The sequence below is a fragment of the Pinus tabuliformis genome, chromosome X (assembly GCF_031772625.1).
Source record: "Pinus tabuliformis cultivar Carrire ecotype Pingquan chromosome X, CPIR1, whole genome shotgun sequence".
In the NCBI taxonomy this organism is placed as follows: Eukaryota; Viridiplantae; Streptophyta; class Pinopsida; order Pinales; family Pinaceae; genus Pinus; species Pinus tabuliformis.
Window position 1 is genome coordinate 436,499,589 of NC_142308.1, and position 22,244 is coordinate 436,521,832.

A 22,244-nucleotide genomic window follows, 5' to 3' on the forward strand; every position below is an offset into this window, starting at 1 on the left:
GGTTAATAATAAACAATAATCAAGCTCATGAATGCATACAAGAATCCATTAGATTTCTCAAGAAACATACAAGAAATTAAAATTTCTCAAACATCCAAGAAATCACATTCCACATTAGATCTCATGCATAAGCCAACAAATGAATCAATACCAAAACATGCTTTAAACTAGCACATCAATCATAATCCTAACAAGTAATGTATGAGGCTTGAGTATATACTAATCTTACAAAATGTCCTGAGCAACTGAGATTGGAACTTCAACTCTCCACCCAACCTTAGACACATTGTAGCCAAGTATTTCTTGCAGTAGTAACACTCGAGCTACATACCAATGCTTTAGGGTGATTGCTTAAGGGATTAACCAATTCTTCTAGCTGAAACATGGATTCCATAGGACCATCCACCTCCACCCACCAGCTACTTTATACACTCAATATCTCCACTACCTCCACCCTTCAACTGCTTTAATAAAAATTGTGGCTCTACCATTATAGGTTGAAGAAACAAATCCATAGGCTCACCTCCACCCAAAACTGAATGAGGGAGTCCAGAGGCTTATCATCTCTACCCTCAACAAATTATTTCACACGGTGGTTCCACCCAATTCTAGGAATCCATAACCCACTATAACAACAAAAAAACAAGCAGAAGGGGCTAAATATGTCTCCTTAACAGGATTCCAAGGAACATGCATCCACCCAAATTGTCAAGGGAATCTAGAGAACACCATCTCTACCATCTACTCTTACAAGGAATCCAAAGACTATTTTCCTCACCTGAGAGATATTCTTCCACCTCCAATGCTTAACCAAATGATTTCTCTACTTCATGCATTTTGGTAGCAACCTAGAGATTTTTGTTATTTTCCTTATGTGATATGGATTTTTCTTCCTCTACAACATACTCATTTCCTTCTCTATCGTCTTCCTCGGAGTTTCTCCTCTGTTTCTTGTTCAACAGTGCTCTCCTGCATTTTCTATTTTTCTCTGTGTCAGAATAGAGTCCCTCAATCCATGAGAATTCCCTTAGAGAATTTTTTTTTCCAAAATTCTTCGTGTTAAGGGGAAAATTCCTTCTCCTTAGGTCATTTCACTAACGTGTTGCAATTGCTTTCAGTTGTGTGGGTATACACTCTTGTTTCCTATCCTCGAGCTTGACCATGGTGGTACTATCATTTCTTATTGGTGGTGGGGATGTTGTGCTGCTAGCACCCCTGCCCCCCACTTCTTGTTGGTTGAATTCAGCTGTCCTAGTTTCCAATGCAAACCATCAACATTAATTTGTGTCCTTTCTTCCTTGTGAATTTATCCAAGGTATGCATGGTTCCTCTATCGTCTTTCACATCTCCATTAACAGAAGTGATCAGTCCAATTATAGCATACATACCATCCATTCATGGCTATTATAAAACATGTCAAGCTTCCTTCAATCCCAAGCAACCTCCTTCCTCAAACTCTGGAATCCATATCCCAATTCTTAGGACTTTTTAATTATAATCAAAGTATATTAAATGTTTACAATGAAGGGGAATTAGCCTGGGGCTATCACAAACCCATCCCCCTTGGAGGAACATCGTCCTTAGTTTTCTAATCCTAAGAACAATGAAAAACATGCTTAGTTGCAACATAAATGATGTGGATTTAAACAGGAACACAACAAATTACAGATATAACCATAAATACAAAGATGCAGTAGAAATAACACTTCATTTCATTAATATCAAATACTAAAATATGCTTACAAACAGAATGGAAATAAGACTAGCTCGTGTAGGTTTTAACCCCGTACAGAAATTACCTGCATATGAATTCTAAAACACATAAAATAAACAATGCGAGAGCATAACACATAAAACACATATACACAGATATTTTCCACTGGATCCCAAAACCGGGACTACCAGCTTGATTTTTCATTATGTTCCTTTCAATGTTACAATACATATTTATACATGCCAAAGCATCCAATACCATGGACCGAAAACCATCGCGTCCAAAACCATGGACCGAAAACCATCATGTCCAAAAACATGTGCAAAAATCATGCACAAAACCATAGGTGGGTCCGCCCAACCTAACATAGTGTCCAAAACCAAAATTTACATGCACCCCTCAAACCCCCTGTGACTCCCCTCGCTACGCAATTGGTGCAACAAGGGGGGGCTTCGCCCCCCTCCTAACCCCCCCCCCCCCCCCAATTAACTACATGGGTTAGTCGTGGAAAGAATATAACACAACCCAACATTCTCCCACTTGTTGTTTTCTTTCCACAAGGGGCCACAAGAGAGCTTAGTCATTTATGCAGCCCTGCAATGCCCATTGTTTCTCTACACCAAGAGAACTTCTCAGAGCTCACAGATTTTGTCAATGCATCTGCAGTGTTCTTCAAAGTGTCCACCTTTACTAGCAACACCTTTTTGTCTTCTATCATATCCCTCACAAAGTGATATTGAGCATTGATGTGATTTGTATTTGAATGATATGCAGGGTTCTTTGCCAAGAAAATTGCACTTTGGCTGTCATAGTCTATCCTTATAGCTTCCTATGCTAACCCCATACTTGAACACAATCTCTGCAACCAAAATGCTTCCTTTCTTGCATGAGTGGCTGCCATGTATTCTGCCTCTGTAGTTGATAGTGCCACTACAGATTGTTTCTTACTCATCCAACTAACTGTACCTCCAAATAGGTTAAACACATACCCACTTGTAGATCTTCTTTGATCGAGATCTCCAACCTAGTTTGCATCAACAAAGCCATGAATATCCAACACTCTGTCCAATCCTAGTCTTCCTTAGTAGCACAAACGATATTCACTGGTGCCACACAAATACCTGAAGACCCACTTCACTGTTAACCAATGCTCCTTTCCTAGTTTTGACATAAACTTGCTCAATACTCCCACTGCATGTGCAATGTCTGGTCTAGTATAGACCATTGCATACATCAGGCTATCGACTGCACTTGCATATGGAACATGGGACATGTCCTCTTCCTCTTCTTGTGTCTTGGGACACTGTTCAGCAGATAACTTTACACTTACAGGAATAGGAACCTTCACCGGTTTACTATCCTGCATATTAAATCTCTACAATATTGTCTCGACATACTTCCTCTGGTTTAACTAGAGCTTCCTCTTTGCCTGATCTCTTTTAATTTCCATGCCCAAAATATAGTTTGCAGCACCAAGATATTTCATGTCGAATTTGGAGGACAATTGGGTCTTCAAAACCTGGATAATTTCTTTGTCGTTTCCAACCAACAACATATCATCCACATACAAGACCAAATAAATAACATGGTCACCAATTAATTTAAAATACACATAGTGATTTTCTTTTCTTCTGGTGAAGCCAAGTCCCTGTATAAATGTATCAAATTTTTGATACCACATCCTTGGTGACTGTTTTAACCCATACAGAGACTTCTTTAACTTGCATGCCAGTTCTTTCTTACCCTTCACCGCAAAGCCTTCAGGTTGCTTCTAGATCCCCGTGAAGAAACGTTGTCTTCACATCCATCTGTTCTACCTCAAAATCAAAAGCAACAAAAACAGATAAAAGTAATCTAATAGAAGTTACCTTGGCAACATGAGAAAAAATATCACCAAAATCAATTCTTGACACCTAGGAATAACCTTTTTCTACCAATCGAGCTTTGTATTTCTCCACCTTTCCTTCTGCATTTGTCTTCTTCTTGAACACCCATTTTCTGCCAATGGGTTTCCTTCTAGCCAACAACTCCACCAGATCCCAAGCCTCATTTTTGTGCAAAGATGACATTTCATCAACCATGGCCTCTTTCCAGAGTTTTCCATCCTCTGAATCTACTGCTTCCTTCACAGTTCTGGGATCATCATCAGTAATAGATAAAGAAAAATTTGAACATAAAGCAGATGGACTATACCTTTCTAGTTGCCTTCTTTCTCGAACTAATCTTCTCACAGCCGGAGTTTGTGGCTCTTCATCTTCTGATTCCTCCTCTACTGTAGAGTTTGATTCTTCCTCCTTTAGCTCAAACTATATCTTCTCAAGTTCCTTTGGTTGGAATTCATGTTTAATAACATCTTTAACCTCTATGAACACCACATCTCAGCTGTACACAACCTTCCTTGTTACTGGGTTCCAAAGCGTATAACTCTTTAAACCATCCTTATACCCAATAAAGATTCACTTTTCAAATTTACTATCCAACTTGGTTCATTTCTCCTTTGGAACATGTACATATGCATCACATCCAAATACCCTCAGATGTGAAAGAGAGGGTTTCTTACCAGTCCATACCTCTTGTGGAGTTTTATCCTCCAACACTGATGAAGGTGATCAGTTGACCAGGTAACATGCTGTCTGCACCGCCTCTACCCAGAATTCCTGTCCTAACCCGACACCACTGAGCATGCTTCTTGCCCTTTCCATCAACGTCTTGTTCATTCTTTCTACAACTCCATTTTTCTGAGGTGTATATGGAGTAGTCTTCTGCTGTGCTATACCATACTTCTTACATAATTCTTCAAATTCCTTACTGCAAAAATCTCCACCGTTATCTGTCCTCAAATCCTTTATCTTCTTCTTTGTTTGGTTTTCCACCAGAGCCTTGAATTCTTTAAACATGTCAAAGACTTCAGATTTCTTCTTAAGGAAATATATCCATGTATTCCTTGAGAAGTAATCTATAAATGATACATAGTACACAAACTTACCTAGTGATGGAACCTTCACAGGTCCAAATACATCACTATTCACAAGCTCTAATATATGTTTCGCCCTCTTACCACCAGAGGGGAAACTCACCCGATTCTGCTTCCCATATACACAATTTTCACAGAAATCAAAATACAGAGAGTTATTACTCATACCTTCTACCATACCTTTACCATGAAGTATTTGAAGGCCCTTCTCTCCAATATGTCCAAGCCTTTGATGCCACAGCATGGTCTTCTCTCCAGAGACCACTATATTTTATGCTCCACTTTCAGGAACCACAGAACTGTTGCACCCATCAACAACCGTGCTACCTTGCAGCTTGTATAGAGTTCCAATCCGAACCCCCCACATCAATACCAGTGCTCCCCGAACCATCTTGCAGGTATCCTTCTCGAACACTGTTTTTACACCTACATCATCCAACTTGCTTACATAAATTAGATTTCTGGCCAATGCAAGAATATGCAGAACACCCGGAAGTGTTCTAACCCTTCCACCTTGTAACTTCAACTTTACTTTTCCGTGACCAACAATTCTAGCCTTCCTATCATCCCCTAAGAAGACATCATCACCATCGTATTTATCATACTCGCAGAACCACTCTCTATGGGGAGTGAAGTGAAAGGATGCACCTAATTCAATCAACCATGCCTCATGATCTACATGTGTACTTGAAGAAGCCAAGTACACATCCCCACCTTCATCTGAGGTGGTTTTCGCCTCTGTAGAAGGAGCATCATCAGATTCCTTTCCTTTATCAGGAGCTTTAGATTTACAGTCCCTTTTGTAGTGCCCTTCCTTTCTACATTTCTAGCAAACCACTTTTACAGGTTTTCCTGGAGATTTAGATCTCCCTCTAGATTTAGATCTCCCACTCGATGACTTATTTTTGTTTCTGTTCTGGGACCGTCGTCGTACAAACAAGGCATCATCATTTTGGCTTTCCATATTTTTTTGTCTCATCTCCTCCGTCAGTAGGGATGAGACTATTTCATCAAACTGCAAAGTAGTTGCATTACTGCCTATTGCAATAACTAGACTATCCCACGAAGCTGGTAGAGAACACAACAAATTGATGCACTTATCTTCATCTAAAATTTTAATATCAACAGATGCTAATTGACTTACCACAATATTAAATGCATTCAGATGCTCTGTCACAGAGTCTCCATCTTTCATCCTCAGGTTATACAACTTTTTCCGTAGGAACAGTTTATTCACTAGAGATTTAGATTGGTACAAAGTCCCTAACATGTCCCACAAAGCCTTCACCGTAGCTTCCCCTGATACATTCATCAATACTGAATCTGAGACACACAATCACATTGTGCTCTTTGCCTTCTGATCCAACTTCTTCCATTCTTCATCGGACACTCTCATTGGTTTAGTACCTGGATCTACTACAATCCACTGATCTTTATCCACCAATAGATCCTCCATCTTGAGTTTCCACAACTCAAAACTTTGACCATTAAATTTCTCAATCTCTATCTTTCCACTGCTCGCCATCTTCTTTCACCACCGAAATCGATCTCACAAATCTTCCACTGAACAGGGTCTACCACAGGCCCTAGCGAAACCCCTCGGCAACAAGGGCATCCCCTTGTAGCCAAAACAACTTTGATACCAAATGTAGGTTTTAACCCCATACACAAATTACCTGCACACAAATTCTAAAACACAAAAAATAAACAATGCGAGAGCATAACACATAAAATGTTGGGTGTGAAGCTTGATTATCTTTTGTATACAAAGGTATCGCCGCATTGGACCGTAATTCGAAATGGGGCGGCAACGCCACCTGTAAAATATTCGCTGCAAAGGGGTCCAGGGGGGGTGGCTGCGATCTTTGGGGAGCCCCCCCCCTGGCGGGGGGTTTCGGGGGCAACGCCTCCGAAGCTAAGAATAGATGTAAAATTGCCTTGTAAAAGTATAGTAATTTCTAGTCAATCTGGGCCGTTCATTAGGTGGAGATCTGATGGTAGAAGCTATGTTTAATTTAGGGTTTTTTGCCCTAGAAGGCAACCCCTCACTATATATGAGGGAATTGTATTGTGTTTATGTAGATCTGTATTCTGAGTGAGAAAGAGAGAGGAGATTGAGAGCGAAGAGGGTGTTACAACGGATTTGTTGTAGGTTGTATCTCTTCAGTTTGCTGGATAATATAAAAGGAAGGACTGGTTGTTTCTCCATGGACGTAGCCCAAACTGGGTGAGCCACGTATATCTATGTCTCTCTTGTTTTATGTGTTTTCTATGTTTATATTTCTGAAATATTTTATGTGTTCCATTTCTCCGTAATATATAATTTTCTAACAACTGGTATCAGAGCCGAAGGTATATTTGGCTGATAAACTTGCAGGAAAGAAGGGTTCCTCGTTCGAGTGGGAGAAATGGCAGAAGATGGTAAGTTTAGGGTCGAGAAATTTAATGGCCAAAACTTCTCGCTGTGGAAGATGCAGATGGAAGATTATCTATATCAGAAAGATTTGTACCTGCCATTGGGCGGAAAAACAAAGATGCCAACGGGTATGACAAATGAAGAATGGAACCTTCTCGATAGAAAGTCACTAGGAACAGTACGGTTGTGCCTCGCAGCATCGGTCGCCTTCAACATTTCGAAGGAAACAATGACAGAGGGTTTGATTAAGGCATTGGCGAAACTATATGAAAAACCCTTGGCCTCAAACAAGGTATTCCTTATGAAACAATTATTTAATATGAAGATGTCAGAAGGTGGATCTGTTGCAGACCATTTAAATGATTTTAATGCTGTTACAAGTCAGTTAAGTTTTGTAGGGGTAAACTTTGATGATGAAGTTAGAGCTTTGTTATTCTTGTGCTCATTTCCAGAAAGTTGGAATGGTTTAGTAATGGCCATTAGTAACTCTGGTTCTAGATCTAGTACTTTAAAGTTTGATGATGTTCTCGGTGCTATCCTTAGTGAGGAAATGCGACAGAAATGTTTTGGTGAGACATCAGGTAATGCTTTGAGTGCAGAGTCTAGGGGAAGAAAAATGGAAAGAGGAAAGAGCTCAAGATATCGCAATAAATCAAAGAAAGGCAGATCCAAGTCCAGATCGGGGATATTCTACTGGAAATGGGGAAAGAAAGGACACCTAAAGAAAGACTATAGATCTCAAAAGGGAAAAAAAGGAGATGCACAACAAGAAAACAATCATGAAGCAAATGTGACAGGTGAGGTGTTACAAGATGCTTTGATTCTTTCTTTCAAAAATATTACTGATTCCTGGGTGGTAGATTCAGGGGCCTCATTCCATGCCACACCTGATAAGAAATACTTTCATGACTATGTTCAAGGAGATTTTGGACAAGTCCATTTGGGTGATGTTAAACCCTGTAAAATTTTTGGAATGGGTAAGGTTCTTGTAAACCAGCAGAATGGAAACCAATGGTTACTAAAGGAGGTAAGGCATGTTTAAGATCTGAAGAAAAATCTGATTTCAACAAGGTAGTTAGGCGGTGAAGGTTGTGTGACAACTTTCACAGATAAAGCTTGGAAGGTCACCAAAGGAGCCCTGGTAATAGCAAAAGGCGAAAAGGTTGGTACATTGTATTTATGCAATGGCATTTCTAACTCTGTTGATGCTTTAACTTCCAAAGGAGCAGATATAGCATTATGGCATCATAGGCTCGGACACATGCGTGAGAAGGGGATGAAGATCCTTCACTCAAGGAATTTGTTGCCGGGTTTGAAGAATGTTGATTTGGACTTCTGTGAGAATTGCATTTATGGAAAACAAAAGAGAGTCAGATTTCTTAGAGTTGGGAAATAAAAGAAGAGCAAAAAATTAGAGCTTGTGCATACAGATGTATGGGACCTGCTCATGTATCATCTCTCGGTGGCTCTCGTTATTATATTACTTTTATTGATGATGCAACTAGAAAAACTTGGATTTGTTGTATTAAGAATAAATCTGATGTATTTGATACTTTCAAGAAATGAAAAGCTTTGGTTGAGATTGAGACAGGAAAGAAATTGAAGTGTCTCAGATCAGACAATGGAGGTGAATATTGCAGCAATGAGTTTGATAGGTACTGTTCAGAGCATGGAATTCATAGAGAGAAGACAGTTCCAAGAACACCACAAGAAAATGGCGTGTCAGAAAGGAAGAATAGAACAATCATGGAGCGTGCAAGGTGCATGAGATTGCATGTAGGATTGCTTTTACAATTTTGGGCAGATGCTATAGATACTGTTGTTTATCTAATAAACGAAGGACCTTCAAGTTCCTTGGATGGTGGTGTTCCAGAGGAAGCATGGACAGGTAAAAAAGTAAACTACTCCTTTTTAAAGCCTTTTGGTTGTGAGGCCTTTGTCCATATTGATAAAGAAAATAGAACAAAGGTTGAGGCAAAATCAAAGAAATGTACCTTTATTGGATATGGTGTTAATGATTTTGGTTATCGCTTATATGATTACGAAAATCACAAAATCATTAGGGGTAGAGATGTAATATTCAATGAAAAGGTCTTGTATAAGAATCAGTTGCAGGAAAAGAAACAGGAAAAAGAAAACAAGGAATACACAGTTCTTGATGAGATCACTGAAAAAGTAAAAGTGCCTGAAAATAATAATAATCAACAACCACAACAACAGCAACCACCACAACAGCAACAGGCACCCCAAACACCTGAAAGTGGTGTTAGAATATCTACTAGGATAAGTAGACCCCCTGAACGATACTACAGGATATGTATTTACTGTAGGTGGAACATCTGTCAGTTGGGTTTCAAAAATCCAAAGTGTTGTTTCACTTTCAACAATAGAAGCAGAGTATGTTGCTGCTACAGAGGCTAGTAAAGAAATGATTTGGTTACAAAGGTTTATGGGTGAATTGGGTAAGAAGCATGATATGGGCACGTTATACAGTGATAGCCAAAGTTCCATTCATCTTGCAAAGAACTTAGCATTTCATTCCAAGACTAAACACATACAGCTCAAGTACCATTTCATACGATGAATGTTGGAAGATGGAGAGTTGAAGCTGGAAAAGATACACACTAGCCAGAATCCTGCAGATATGCTAACAAAAGTTGTAACCAGAGAGAAACTAAGAATATGCTTAGTTTCAATTGGTCTTCAAGTATGATGAAGAAGATGAGAAACAACCAGGTCCAAAGAGGAGTCATTGTCTAGCAAATGAAGCAGCGGTGGAGTTGCTATAATCAGTCTCCAAGTGGGAGATTATTGGGTGTGAAGCCTGATTATCTTCTGTATTCAAAGGTATCACCGCATTGGACCCCAGTTCGAAATGGGGTGGCAACGCCGCCCGTAAAATATTCACTGCAGGGGGGTCTAGGGGGGGCGGTTGCGACCTTTGGGGAGCGCCCCCTAGCGGGGATTTTGGGGGCAGCACCCCCAAAACTAAGAATAGATGTAAAATTTCCTTGCAAAAGTATAATAATTTCTAGTCAATATGGGCCGTTCATTAGGCGGAGATCTTACGGTAGAAGTTATGTTTAATTTAGGGTTTTTTGCCCTAGAAGGCAACCCCTCACTATATATGAGGGAATTGTATTGCATCTATGTAGATCTGTATTCTGAGTGAGAAAGAGAGAGGAGATTGAGAGCGAAGAGGGTGTTACAGTGGATCTGCTATAGGTTGTATCTCTTCAATTTGCTGGATAATATAAAAGGAAGGATTGGTTGTTTCTCCGTGGATGTAGCCCAAACTGGGTGAACCACATATATCTGTGTCTCTCTTGTTTTATGCATTTTCTGTGTTTATATTTCTGCAATATTTTATGTGTTCCATTGCTCCATAATATATAACTTTCTAACATGAAACACATATACACAAAGATTTCCCCTGGATCCCAAAACCGGGACTACCAGCTTGATTTTTCATTATGTTCCTTTCAATGTTACAATGCATATTTATACATGCTGAAGCATTGAATACCATGGACCGAAAACCATCACGTCCAAAACCATGGACCGAAAACCATCGCATCCAAAAACATGTGCGAAAATCATACACAAAACCATAGGTGGGTCCACCCAACCTAACATAGGGTCCAAAACCAAAATTTTCAGGGCGCTGCCCCGGACTCCATAGAGTGGGGTTACATGCACCCCTCAAACTCCCTGTGACTCCCCTTGCTACAAAAATGGTGCAACAAGGAGGGGCTCTGCCCCCCTCCTAACCCCGTAGTTAACTACGTGGGCTAGTCATGGAAAGAATATAACACAACCCAACAGATTGTGCGATGATAGCTTATCTTTGTGAAGAGATGTGTCGGATACATGCCTATGAACTATGTTACAATGAGGCTCGAAGGCCTATTTAATGTTGAGAAGCAATGGAAAACCCTAAACATCCAAAAACCTGACCCTAGGAGATGAAGCGCCAAACTATGGGCCACGTTTGGGTAAATTGGTACATCAACTTCCCGAGGTCGTAACTTTGGCATACGATCTTTATTTGATGCCCACAATACCTCGCTAGAAATATCTATCTAAGGACTACAACTTTTGAATGACCAACATTGGTCATTTACCCATGTTAGTGCCAATTTTCCCAAAAAACGTCGTTTAGGGCCTCAAAACGGCTCTGGAAGTTCACGACCCGAAAAACTACCAAAAATAGTAAATTGTGCTAGAAATAAGAAAACTGAAAAAATCAAAGAAACAATGGTGGGGGTCCAAGTGGAATAGGCTAGTGGCCACCAATATCCACTTGGATCATTCCTCCCCCCTTAGGAAGCAATGGTCCCCATCGCATTGAGTTCCTCCATGAGATGAGGAAACTTCTACTAAACTTGATCCCTGGTAAGCCACTTTCCTTGGTGAAGGAGTTGGTCGGTTTTGACAACTCGATACAGCTGGATCTTCTGCTGGCGGGTGTTCTTGATCTGCATGTCCATGATCTGATCAGTTGCAGCTTGTTCCATGCAGTCTGGATTTAACTCTATTGATGTGAGTTGTTCTGCAATGTTGGATGTGTCAAGTAATGGTGGAAAGTATGGTCGAAGGTGATCCACATTGAATACTGGGTGGGGGCCAAGGAATGGGGGAATGTTGAGCTCAAATTTGTTGTCTCCCACAACTTTGGTAATGATGTAAGGACCATATCTGAGTGGTATGAGTTTCTGATAGGCTCCGGTAAGGTGTTCCTTCTGCAAATGCAACCAAACTTTGTCACCCATCTGAAACTTTTGTGGCACCTGATGTTGATCATGTCGTTGCTTGTACTTGGCATTTGATTTCTCTAGAATTTCATGGACCTACTGGCAGATATGTTGGATGCTCTCAATGAAGTTGTTTGCCTTATTGGCTTCCGACTGGACATGAGCCAAATCTTCCTGAGTAGCTGCAAATGGTATGGCCACATCAATGGGACATAATGTCTGGAATCCCAAGGCCACCTCAAAAGGGTTGTGGCCAGTTGAGCTATGGAGAGCTCAGTTATAGCTTTGTTGGACATAGGGGAGGCTCTCATCCCATGTGTGTGGATGCTTTGAGTTGTACATGCACAAAATGTGTACGATCATCCTATTGATGACATCTGTCTGGACATCAGTTTGGGGATGGAAAGTTGTGGACTTAGTGAGCTTGGTGTCCAGCATCGACTAGAGACTAGACCAAAATGTACCAAGGAACCTGTTGTCCCGATCTGTGATGATAGACTATGGGATCCCAAAATGTACCCACACTCATTCGAAGAAGAGTTTAGCAGTGGCTTTTGATGTGATATTCTTCTTGCAGGCCGCCATAATGGCCATCTTCGAGAATCTGTCGATGATCACAAAAACACAGTTGTTTCCATGCTTAATAGAAGGAAGGATCGGCATGTAATCCATGGAGATGGATTCCCAAAGTCAACTAGGGGTAGGCAGCGGAGTATAAATGCCTTTCTTCTTGATGGTCGGTTTGGAAATGGCGCAGACAGTGCAGGATCTAATGTACTTCTCGACATCTTGTCGAAGATTTGGCTGATAGAAATACTTCTTAAGTACTGCCATCGTTTTCTCGACCTCGAATTGCCCAGCAGCTCGACTATATTGCGCTTCCCAAATCATATTGGCATGCTCGCTTGAAGGAACACAAAGGTGTCCCAAGTGGGATAATAGGGCATCCTGGAGGTGATAATATGGAACTTTCTGACCCTCTAAGAGCGTCTGGTATTTGTGGCTGAATTCTGGGTCGCTTTTGTAGAGAAGTGGCCAATCAAAATTCTCATGCCCACAAGAGCTGAGCATGGTGGTTAACACCATTATCGGTGGTTGGTTGAGGTAGTCTACAACATTATTGGTGCTACCATTCTTATACTTGATATTCAAATGGAACTGTTGCAGGTATGTGGACCACTTATGATGGCGATCATTCTGCAACTTCCCTTGCATCTGTATGAACTGCAGGGGTTAGTGGTTTGTGTGGATGAATGTTTCCTTCCCAAAAATGCAATGCTTCCATTGTCGGTAGGCCTGCACAATGGAATACATTTCTTTGTCATAAGTGGGATACTTCCGAACTGTGTCTAAAAGTGTCTCACTGTGATATGCCACTGGATGCCCCTGTTGAGTAAGGACTGACCCAATAACATAGTCATAGGCATCTGTCTTGATCTCAAATGGTTGTTGCAAGTATGGTAATGTGAGCACTGGTGTAGATCAGAGGTCGTGTTTCAACTCTACGAATGCCTTCTGTTGAGATTCATGCCAAAAGAATCTTTCTTTCACTCCTCCCTTGGTGACTTGACTCAAGGGCCAACTGGTATGAGAGAATCCCAACACAAACCTATGGTAGAAATTCGCAATACCCAGAAAGTTGTGGAGCTCTATCAAAGTGGTTGGGGTTGGCCAATACTAAATGACTTGGATCTTGGCTAGATCCACATGCACCCCCTGTTCATCCATAATTTATCCCAGATACTAAACCCGCATCATGCCAAAAGTGCATTTCTCCAAATTGGCACACAGCTTGTCTGGCCACAATGTTTAGAGAACCTGTCGAATGTGGTGGAGATGCTCTTCCCAACTCTAGCTAAGATTGGGATTTCATCCAAGTATACCACTACAAATGAGTTGGTGAATGGTCGCAAGATTTCATCCATCAGCCTTATGATGGTTGCAGGAGCATTCATCAACACGAAAGGCATAACCAACCATTCGAAAAGGCCCTCCTTGGATTTGAAGGAAGTCTTCCACACATCGGAGGGTTCGATTGGTACCTGGTGATATCTGAACTTCAAGTCAATGTTGCTAAAATATTTTTTCCCCCTTGAGTTGGTCCAAAAGGTCATCAATCCATGGGATCGGGTACCTATTATGGACAGTGATCTTGTTCAGCGCTCGATAGTCAATATAGAGTCTCCAAGTCCCATCCTTCTTCTGTACCAACATGATCGGGCTCCCACAGGGTGATGAACTCAGCTGGATGTGACCTTTCTGCAGCAGATCCTGAATCTCCCTCTTGATTTCGTCGTTCTCCAGAATAGAGCACCAATAGATTGGTCCATTGGGCAATGGCACACCTAGGGTCGGATCGATGGAGTGCTTGACATGACAATGCAGAGGCACCCCTGCGGGGGAGGTGAAGATGACCTCATACTCCTTCATGACCTTGTCCATTTGTTGTTGTCATGCTGAGGGGCCTTGTCTGGAGGTCGTGGCCACCGTCTTCTTCTTTCCTTGAGGGTGTATCATCAGGAAAAAAATTATCAGTTTTGGAAATGAGCTTACTACATTGTTTTGCAATAACCAAAGAGATGGTGGTAGGCGATGCTACCTCCGGTATCCTGTACAACCTATTTCCCAAAGTAACAATAATAACGCGAGGCCTTGACTCATACAGAGCATGTCACTTCCACAAGTATGGTTGGCCTAATAATACATCACAAACATCAAGGGAGCAATGTCACATAATATCTCATCTGTGAAGGGCTTGATGTTGTATGGAAGGCAGCACTGCTGGGTCACGCGAAGATCCTGTCCTTGGTGAAGCCACCCAATGGTGACGGTTGTGAGTGTGTTGTGGTTGGTAAGCCCAGTCGCTTCACGACCTCTACCAAAATGAGGTTCTTTTGTCTCTCGCTATCAACAATGAACTATAGCGGGGAACCCTTCACCCACATTTGGGAGTGGAAGAGGCACTCCTCCTCCTCCAGATCTTCAGGTTCCTCCTTATGGATCTTCATGGTGGCAATGGTGGCGTTGAGCTCTGCATTGATAATATGCTTCCTATTGTCATTCTCCTTATCGGGTTTTGACTTAGAGTCAGAACATGTATCTGATTTTGAAGCCTTCAACTCGGCCACGAGTGACTGCTTCACTCGACACTCACTTGTGTTGTGAGTGGAGCTCTTATGGAACTCACGCCACTTTCCCGTGTCCTTGTTTAGCTTCATAGTTTTGTTCTTTTCTTGCAGCATTGGCGAGTTGTCCTGGGCCACCCAGCCTTGGCTTTGTCCTTTGTTTTGCAGTTTGGGGGCACCTTTACCTTGCTTCAGATTCACAGATCTAAAGTCTCACTTCTTCTATTTAAACTTCTACTCGATCTTGACAGCATATCGTTATGCCATTCCGAGTGAGGATATGTCCAAGAATTCCATCTCAGCCTAGATGTACCTGTGTAGGTAAACACAGTACTTGAGTACCAAATGTTTCTCATAATCCTTGATACCCAAATTCGTGCGAAGGGTATGAAAAACATTGGTAAACTCCGGCACATCTTGGTCCCTTTACTGTCGTAGCATTGTCCACTTTATGTATTTATCCTCATAGCTCCCGACAGGGTATTACTACTCCTTGATGGCATCCCAGAACGAATTCCATGTGGGTGCGACTAAAAAAAGTGAGGTCCTAATTTCATCCTTCTGCTGACAATAGGTTTCCCACTAGTCCTTGACGTGGGAGGTTGCTTTGAGAAGAGCAAAAGTAATCTTTTCTCGGCTGGAAAAATACCCTCTAGCAGATTTAACCATTTATATATCGTACCTGCATCTATTTTGCCCTCAAATATGGGAATGTCAAAGTTTACTTGTACCTTAAAAGGTGTGGAGCCTCTAGAGTGGCTGCTTGATGTGGATGCACTGTCGGTGGGCAACCATTTAAGTATTTGGGCAAAGTTATCCATCATCACATTCCTTTGTTTCTCGAGGGCATCCTCGAGCAATATTTTGATAGGATCTCCTGCCCCCTCTTCTTTCTTTTCTTCCCCCATGGGCGGCTGTCGTGGTTTGTGACATTGATCTTGCAAAGGTTCAACCAAATCAAGCCCCAACTCCTTATATCACGACCTCGTTGGGGACATGCAAAGAAAAATAGAGAAAGAGAAGACCGCTCTGACACCACTGATACAGATTTAAATAGGAACACAACAAATTACAGATATAACCATAAATACAAAGATGCAGTAGAAAAAACACTTCATTTCATTAATATCAGATACTGAAATTTGCTTATAAACAGAATGGAAATAAGACTAGCTCGAGCAATGATAGATTATCTTTGAGAAGAGATGTGGTGGCTACATGCCCTTAAACTATTACAATTAGTCTCAAAGGCCTATCTATTATTGATAAACAATATAAAATCCTAAACATCCAAAAACCTAACCCTGGGAGATGAAGTGCCAAACTATGGGCCCCTTTGGGTAAATTGGTACATCAACTTCTCGGGGTCGTAACTTTGGCATACAATCTCTATTTGATGCGCACAATACCTCGTTAGAAAGATCTATTCGAGGAATACAACTTTTGAATGACCAACATTGACTTAGAACACATGGTGGTCCTGGTTTTCACAAAAAACATTGTTTAGGGCCTCAAAATGGCTCCGAAAGTTCAGGACCCAAAAAACTGCCAAAAATAGTAAATTGTTCTACAAATAAGGAAACTGAAAAAATGAAAGAAACAATGGTGGGGATCCAAGTGGAATAGGACAGTGGCCACCAATATCCACATGGATCAATAAATCACTATGAGCTTTATAATGCAGCTCGCTTATAATTACATTTTATATCCATATAGTTTGCTTGCTTAGAAACTAAATAAACATGAAAATTTTCTTGGATCATCCACTTTTTGAGGCTCCTTTGCGGTTTTCTTGGTTTTGTCACTACACCAAATTTCATCTTTCTAGCTTTCATTTTCTTGGAGTGTTGCAACATTCCATCTTCCATCACTTCTTTCCCCTGTGTTCCTTGTTCTTTCAACAAACAGTTCCTAGCCCAATTCATCCTAGAACATGCCCCTTCTCTGCTTCTCAGTCCCTGAGGAAAGTTGATCTTCCTTCCATGCAGTTACTCTGCTTCCAAGTTCAAACATCCCCTCCTCTGCTTCTCAGTCCCTCGGGCGATCAATTTCTTAGCAACGCTTCCTCACATCAGAAGGATTTCATAACCAAAGCAAGTCCCAACCTCAACACTTTCATATCGATCATAGCATGCTTCCTGGTAATCAGTGGGAACCATTAGGTGTTAGTGTCCCATAATGGCCTTGTTCCTAAAATATTTTCCAGTGTAATATGCATCCTTTAATTATTTTTGTATTGTTTCTATTAATATTTCTTCTAACTCCAACCATCCAAATCGAGCAATTCCATGTTTTCTTACATCATAGCACATAAATCTCCATGAGTTTCATCATAAAGAAATTTCAATCATTTAAATCATACCTCATTAACAACTTATCCATGAGGTGACATTTGCAATTTTATTTTGGTTCCTGTCACAATAAGTCAAATTAGTTCATAAATCAAATCATCATAAATCAGAATATCAAATCATGTTCCTATTTTGCAAATTTTCATGAAATCAAATGAAATATTGATACTTATCTTGAATTTCTCTTTGCTTCTTTCTTTACACACATTGGATCGGTTGCCCAAACTATCAAGCATTCAATGGCTTTTTCTCTTCTCGTACACAAATTGAACCGGTTTTCAAAACCAACAAGCACCCAGTTCCTTCTCTTCTCTTCTCTTCAACTTCCATGCACTGGATCAGTTGCCAAATATGATTAAGCCCAGTTGCTACCCCATGAATATGGGCACTACCAATCTTGATAGTATTTTTTCGATGAGAAATTATCATCAAGAATCTAGAGGCTATCCCGCCTCCACCCAAAATTAGTACATAGCACATGAGCTGAAAGAGTTCCATACTTTCCTATCCAAAACACATTACATAACACTTGGTCCTAGATAGTCCCATACTTTTCTGTCCCAAGCAAATTACATAATGCATACACATATACACATAGTACAATACATTGTACATGTGGCACAATACAACATATACAACATGACATGTACACATGGCACAATAAAACATGTACACCACATCGTAATCGACTGCAAGCCCGTAGTATCATATCATCGGGAATCTAGAGTCAACAGTGCCTCCCCCTAATCCCCAGGAATATAGAGTGTGCAGTGTCCCCACTCAAGCATAATCAATTCAAGGAAACCATAATACCTATAGCTCCACCCCACAGCTAATTTAGGGAATCTAGAGTTACTGCAACTCCACACCACAATTAGTTCAAGGAATCCATCACGGATGGTGCTCCACCCCAAATACAAGAATCTAGAGGTCTAATACTCTCCATCCACTTAACACATTAGGAATTTGGAACCTAGTGCCTCCACCTGTCTCCTACTTGAATCTAGAGTACACAATCTATTCCACCTTATGGCCTCCATGGGAGTCCAGAGAACTAACCTTCACCTATTTGCAAAAGAATTAGGAATCCATAACTTTATTGGATGTGGAACCTGATTATATTCCTAATTCATAGGTCTTGTTTTTTAATCTAGAGTACACAATCTATTCCACCTTATGGCCTCCATGGGAGTCCAGAGAACTAACCTTCACCTATTTGCAAAAGAATTAGGAATCCATAACTTTATTGGATGTGGAACCTGATTATATTCCTAATTCATAGGTCTTGTTTCATCCGTGTTTGGTTCCCAATCCCCAAGGAGGGGGTGTGGGTAGGCTTTCCCCCCCACTATTGCTTCATGGGGGGTCCAAAGATGTGACTGCATGTTTGGATCCCCCCCCTGGTGGGGGTTCGGGGGCAGAGTCCCCAAAGATAAAACTAGATGAAAAATTGCCTTGTAAAATATTGTAATTTTGTAATCAATCTAGGTCGTTCATTAGGCAAAAGATCTAATGACCCAGGTCCGGGTGTGACAAAGGACCCTTCCAAGACCTTTTACTTTCGTGATGTGTTAAATTGCATTTTTAAAAGAACATAAATTAATACATCCGCATGCTGTAAATAAGAGGAACATGTCAATCATCAACACATGAAAACAAAATCTGTTGATAACGGAGTTCGTCCAAGAGGGACTATGTCTCCGGGCCCCGGTGTCAAGATGGTGTAGGTCGTTGTATTAAGTGCTGTCAATAGTGATGATGTACATAAGAGATGACATCGCTATCATACAAGGAAAATGCCCTCACACAGGAGTGGCTCCAAGAGATGTTCTGCTATAGGAACTCTCATTCAAAAGGACTCCTATCAGTATGACATAAACTCATGCAAGATGATCATCCTGCCAATCATGGCATAAAAGGGATCTCAATGCAAACATGCACGAAGAAAACATGAGTATCCCATCAACATACAACAAATGGATCTCAAAACAGAACATGACGAATCATGACAACAAGTACATCACACAGATGATTCTGCATCACATCAAGTAGGAATCATGAAAACAAGTAATAAACAAGATCCCTCATCAACATCAAACAGGGATCTGTGCAACACAATGCATAGAAAAATAAGTATGAACACACTCCATATACCTCACAACCAAGGGCCATCTAAAGAAGCAAATGTCAAACTGTTGAAGCTGTTCGTGCCATCAATCTCACAGCATCAATCACATGGAAATGGTTGCTCGCACATAGATGCTGACACCAGCATTTCACTTAGAAAAGTGTCTGAAAAATAGAATTAGCAAATGAATAATCTGAATGCACCATCAGATTTGTGATGTCGAATAGTGCAAAATAGACTGTCCAATTTTTGAATTCTAAGAAATTGAGAATTTGAGGCTCAAGGAATCTTTTAGATTCCCCCTAGATTCCTCAAAGATTCTGCTCCATGGGTGGGATGGAAATCGACAACTCAAAAGGTGAATCTAACCTCGCCATTGCGATCCCTATGGAAAACCATGAAAAAAGACTGTAAACTTGACTATATTCCGACATGGAGAAAAATTACCTCCTCGGGAAAATTTCAAGGATCATGGTTCCACTCCCTATTTCTACCGCAGTCATGGTTCCACCTGCCAACTGAAAAATGGCCTAAAAATGCAGAACTTTGATGGAGAAACAAATAGCACCATTGCGTTCATGGCATATAAAATTTGTCAAAATCTAACAAAGTGAAAATTTGGCCCCTCCTACAAAATATTGCCTCGAACTGCGTGCACTACCTCCTTTGCCTGGAAATGTGTGCCTACCCCTAGTTCCTCCATTTGCCTGAGCGCACTGAAAACTGTGTTTTAAATAAAAAATGGGTGGTGAATTTTCCCAAGTTGTCTATTGGCAGAGTTGGTTAGGGAGTCTGGTTCATATGGAGAAGGTCGGGTGGTCAAACCCCGCCTCCTCCTTTTTTCACACATTACTAACAAAAAAAAAATAATTTAAAATTTTCGTTTAGGCCAAGCCCACCTTGGATGGCCCGCCCACTATACCCACCTCTTGTCATAGCTGTCAGCCCACCATCCACGATATATGTCGTTGGTTGAAGGTTGCGGATCCGTGGTTTCCACGTGGTTCCGTGGTGTGGGGTGGCAGGGTCATGGCCGCCCACCCGGTTTTTGGTTAACTAGTTTCGTGGGAGGGGCCGAGGGTCATGGCCCGCCACCCTTATATATATATATATATATATATATATATCTTATTATTATTATTATTATTATTATTATATAAAACAAACCATTCATTTTGGGAAATTCAATTTTGGACAGTAGGAGTCATTTTAACTAGGCCACAATTTTTCCTAGAATCTGGCTAGAGTTGCCGGAATCCAGTGGCCAGGTTCTGTTCAAATTGTGGCCTCCTTAACCCTGCCCAGTCAGCAAAAAGTCAACCCAACTTTGACTGCTTCTAACCTCCTCATTCTGACTCGGATTGACGAACCGTTCGCACCGCCGCGATCAAGACGACGATATCTACACTCTAGTCCTAGTTTGAGCATAATCCAAACATTTTTATTTTTGAGCTTTCCTGAGTCCTCATTGTCTTGTGTGTCTCTCTGGAGCCACCTGGATCATTTAATGGTAGAAGTTATATTTAATTTAGGGTTTTTTCCAAGGCAACCCCTTGGTTTATATGAGGGAATTGTATTGCGGATATGGATTATTATTCTAAGCAAGAAAGAGAGAGGACATTGTGAGAGGGAAGAGGAAATTACAATGGATCTACTGTAGGTTATATCTCTTCAGTTTGCTGGATAATATAAAAGGAAGGACTCGTTGTTTCTCCATGGACGCAGTGCAAATTGGGTGAACGACATATATCTATGTCTCTCTTATTCTATGCATTTATGTATTTGTGTTTCCACAATATTTTGTGTATTTCATTGATCTTTTAATTAATTTCTAACAATTGGTATTATATCCGAAGGTTTATTTTGTTGATAAACTCACACAAGAGAAGGGTTCCTAGTTCGAGTGGGTGCAATCGCAGAAGATGGCAGGTTTAGGGTCGAGAAATACAACGACCAAAACTACCAGCTATGGAAGATGTAGATAGAAGATTATATGTATAAAAATATTTGTACCTATCATTGAGTTGAAATACAAATAAGTTGACAAGTATGTTGGATGAAGAATGGGAGATTCTTGACAGAAAAGAATTGGGAACAATATGGTTGTGCCTGGCGACGTCGGTAGTCTTCAATATTTCGAAGGAAACAATAAAGAAAGGTCTAATGAGGGCCTTGGTGAAACTATATGTAAAACCCTCAGCCTCAAATAAGGTATATCTTATGAAGCATATGTTTAATATGAAGATGTTAGAAGGTGGATCTTTTTTTTATCATTTAAATGAATTTAACACAGTTTCCAGTCAGTTAAGTTCTATAGGGGTAAATTCTAATGATGAAGTTAGGGCTCTGTTATTTTTGTGCTCATTCTCAGAATGTTGGAATGGCTTAGTTATGGCTATTAGTAACTTTGTCTTTGGATCTAGTAATTTAAAGTTTGATGATGTTGTTGATGCTATCATTAGCAAGGAAATGCGACAAAAAAGCTTCATTGAGACATCACGTTATGCTTTGACTGCAGATATTAGGGGAAGAAAAATGGAAAGAGGAAGGAGCCCAGGAAATCACAGTAAGTCAAGAAAAGGCAGATCCAAATCCATATCAAGGATAGTGTGATAGAAATGTGGGAAGAAAGGACACCTAAAGAAAGAATGCAAATCTCGGAAGGGAAAAGAAGGAGATGGACAACAAGAGAACAATAATGAAGCAAATGTGGCAGGTGATATGTTAAAAGATGCTTTGATTCTTTCATTAAATAATATTATTGATGCCTGGGTGGTAGATT